This window comes from Lipotes vexillifer, unplaced genomic scaffold, assembly GCF_000442215.2.
Source record: "Lipotes vexillifer unplaced genomic scaffold, Lipotes_vexillifer_v1.1 scaffold39, whole genome shotgun sequence".
In the NCBI taxonomy this organism is placed as follows: domain Eukaryota; kingdom Metazoa; phylum Chordata; class Mammalia; order Artiodactyla; family Lipotidae; genus Lipotes; species Lipotes vexillifer.
Genome location: NW_006787038.1, coordinates 3,375,075 through 3,379,337, shown reverse-complemented (window position 1 = coordinate 3,379,337; position 4,263 = coordinate 3,375,075).

Genomic DNA, 4,263 nt, shown 5'->3' with positions numbered 1-4,263 from the left:
GGCTTCCTGAGTCTCAGTTTGCTTACCTTTGTAATAAGGATAATATTGCCTATTTTGGAGACTAAAGGAATGCTTGCTAAGCACTTTTATGCTCAGCTCTGGCCATGTTTGCAAGGGCCCAGCAGGAGGCTGTAGGCAGCCAGAGGCAAGTGGGGACTGGGGTGCTCCGCAGCCCTACCTGGATGCCTCAAGGGTGAAGAGGAGGATCTGCTGTGTGTAACATGTTTGGCCTGGACCTGAGTTGGGAAGTTCTGCCTTACAAGGTTGTCAGGAGGACTAATGATATGATCCATGGCAGTGCTTCTCAACCACTGCACTACTAATATTTTAAGCTAGATCATTCTTTGTTGTGGGTATTGTTCTGTACTTTGTAGCATGTTTATCAGTGTCTAAGGCCTCTACCCAGTAGATGGCAACTCCCAGTCGTGAAACCAAAAATGTTTCCAGACATTGCCAAATGTCCTCTGAGGGATAAAATAGTCCTTGGTTGAGATCTATGGGAAAGGACTCTGTAAACCTAAATGTGTAAGATGTCATTCCTTTTTTTTCCAGTGAAAGTTATTTTTTTAGGACACACTTTATTATTTTTTTGAAGTATAATTAATTTACAATGTTTAGTTTTAAGTGTACAGCAAAGTGATTCAGTGGTACATATATAAATATATATTCTTTTTCAGATTCTTTTCCATTATAGGTTATTATAAGATATTGAGTATAGTTCCCTGTGCCTTACAGTAAGACCTTGCTGTTTACCTATTTTATATATAGTGATGTGTATATGTTAATCCAAAACTCCTAACTTGTCTACCCACCCCGGGCCCCACCCCACTATCCCCTTAGTTAAATCATAAGTTTGCTTTCTACGTCTGTGAGTCTGTTCCTGTTTTGTAAGTAAGTTCATTTGTACTATTTTTTTAGATTCCACATATAAGTGATGTATGATATTTGTCTTTGTCTGACTTACTTCACTTAATATGATAATCTCTAGGTCCATCCATGTTGCTGCAAATGACATGATTTCATTCTTTCTGATGGCTGAGTAATATTCCACTGTATATATTGTATACCACATAAGATAGCATTCTTGTAATGGTTTATTATCATTTTACTGCCACATGCTGAGTAAATGCTACTTTGGAGGCAGCGTATGTTCCTTTTAACCAGGGCCCTATGGAGAGAATTTGAGATCAAGGTTAAATGGAATTTGGAGAAAGCCTCAGCTAGCAAGTGAGGAAAGTGCTATTTATCAGCTGGACAGTACTTTGTGGGCGGTAAGCAGTGCCTGCCTCACTGCCTCAGCCGCTGCAGGCTGGCTGGAAGAGGCAAGAGACCCAGCTCTAGTCTCAGCTCCTCCACCACCTGCCGGGTGACCCAGGCAGGTCCCTTTCCTCTTTAGGTCTCTGTTTCCACACTAGATGGACTCTGAGGTCCCTCAACATGTCCGTCAGTTCTGACCATCAAAATGGCCATGGATGGGGGAGAGTGAGCCTCCAGCAGGAGCTGGGAAGACGGCCCACATCTGTAGCAGTTGGAAACTGGGCAGGATTTTGAGCCAAGGCTGTGGGTCCACCTGGATAAAGAGTCACCAAAGCTAATTAAAGGTCAACTGTGGCCCCATACACCATGGGCAGAAGACATGGCCTTTCCAGGCTTGGTGATGAGAAATGCTACTTAAAACCAAAAGAGAGTACTATTTCTGCTTCCCAAGGAGGAAAGAATAATTCAAATGAGTACAGAAATAAATCCCTCTACTGCTTTCTTCCTCTAGCTGACACGTGTGAGAGAAAGCGAAGAGAAAGACAGAAATGTCCAAAGACCTGCCATGTTTCCTGTTGCTGAAGACAAGTCCTGCAGTAAATTGTCTTTGCAGAGCAGGGCAGTGAGCTTTGGAGGGTCAGGCAGAGGAGAGGACAACACGGGGACTAGATTGTTCTGCATAATGAAGTGAGGAAGTTGACTTTCTAGGAGAAGGTGGAGGAAAGACATTGGGGAAAAGGGCAACCCAGTGTCTTAAGGTCACAGGTTGCTGATGTGACCAAATAAAAACTCCTCCAAACTTTCGATAATGTTTGCTACACACACAAATGTCTTGTGTCCATGATGGGTTTCATCTGTTTCTCGCAAGGGTGGGTATTAAGGAATGGAGTTGTATGGATCAAGGTCAGCCCAAGTGTATTAGACTCCTAAGGCTGCTGTGGGAAAACATCACACGCTGGGTGGCTTAGAGCAACAGAAATGTGTTCTCTCACGGTTCTGGAGGCTGGAAGTCTGAAATCAAGGTGTCAGCGGGGTCGTGTTCTTTCCAAAGGCTCTAGGGAAGAATCTTCCCGTGCTTTCTTCTTCATTGCTGATGGCTGCCGGCAACCCTGGGTGTTCCTTGGCTGGTAGATGCATCACTCCAATCTGCTTCCATCATTGTATGGCTTTTCTTCTCTGTGTGTCTGTGTCTCTGTGTGTCCTCTCCTCTTCTTATAAGGATACCAGTCACACTGGATGTAGGGTACCCCTAATGTAGTATGACTTCATTTTAATTAATTACATATGGAGAGACCCTATTTCCAAATAAGATCACATTCTGAGGTTCCAGGTGGATATGCATTTTGGGAGACATTGTTCAACCCAGCACACCAGGTGAGAGGCGCTATGATCCGTAAACGGGATCCTGGAGAAAGAAAAAGGACCCAAATCTCTGCTTCCCCCACCCCCACCCTTACACCTGCATCACATACCTGCAGGGTGTGGCCTTTACCTGTGCAGTGGACTCTGGATCAAGCGAGGCAGACCCAGAGCTCTGGTCAAGTGGCTGCTGCACATAGTGGCTCACGGTGACTGACCTCCACAACCTTCCATCTAAGGGTCCTGGGCAACATATCCTCTTATTCTGGGTGTGTATTAATAGTGAGGATTTGTTGTTTGTGGCCTCTGCCCTTGGCTTCCATTCCCCTTCTTTGAGTAAACAGCACTGAGATTCACTTTTGGGATCCCATCTCCCTTACTCTCAGGGTATACAGGGCCCTGTCCAAGACTTCAGAGCCCGGTCAATCAGCATATTAAATACCCCTGGTCTCAAAGGTTGGTTCAGGATGGACACATTTTCCAAATTAATGCAATTAGAGTGATTCCCAGAACTCGTACAGGAAGGGAGAACCCTTTCTTCTGGTTTTGACCCCACAAAGCTATGGACTGGACCTCTGGCAGCCATTTTGCCATTGTGAGGTCAGGACTTCTCCAAGAATGGAACTAATATAGAAAAAGTGGAGTCGAGAGACGAGCAGAGAGAAATTGGGTTCTGATGGTATCAGTAGCCCCCAGATCAAGCTGCACGTGAAGCTCTACGACTGGCCTTTTTAGTTAGTCTGAGCCATTGAATCCACCACCACCTCTCCCCCTTGCTTAAGTCATGAGTTTGGGTCATATTTTCTATCGCTAGTAAAGGAAGGATATTAATTGCAATTCATCTAGAATGGGTCTATCAGGGACTTCACTGGCGGTACAGTGGTTGAGACTTCGCCTTCCGATGCGGGGGGTGCGGGTTCAATCCCTGGTCAGGGAGTTAAGGTCCCACATGCCTCGGGGCCAAAAAACCAAAACATAAAAAGAACAGAAGCAGTATTGTAACAGATTCACTAAAGACTTGAAAAAAAAATGGTCCACATCAAAAAATCTTAAAAAAAAAAAAATAGAATGGATCTATCAGACTCCTTGCCTGGGTTTTATAATTTATCTAGTTTTGGAAAAATATTTCTTTTTATTTATCTTTGGAACCATGCAGATTCAGAAGTGGATGGCACGCTCCCAGAGTGTCATTGCAGCACCCTGGCACAGTAGATAGTCTCAAGAGCCTTCGTAAAAGTGCAAGCCCATCTGCATCATGCCTCCGTCAGCAGAGATTCTTTTGAGTGCCCATCTTGTGTTCCCCTGGGGAGTGGCTTAGATTAAGGTGGTGGCAGTGGAGATAGAACAGGTGGCATCGGGAGGGAAAAACCCGTAGAACTTGGTGTTGATTGGCCATCAGTGATGTGGGAAAGGAGGTGTCCAGACTGGATCCTAGGCTTCTAGCCTGAGAAATGCAATGACTGCCGCACTCTGAATGGGGAACATTAAAGGTGACCAGTGTCTGAGAAGGAGGGGAGATGATGAGTCGGTTTTATCCTTGTTTAGTGTATCGTGCCCTCACAGCTTCCAAGTGGAGGTGTCAGATAGGGAGCTGGACACACAGCACTGGCACTTGGAGGAGAGGCCAGACTAGAGTTATCTGGGGGG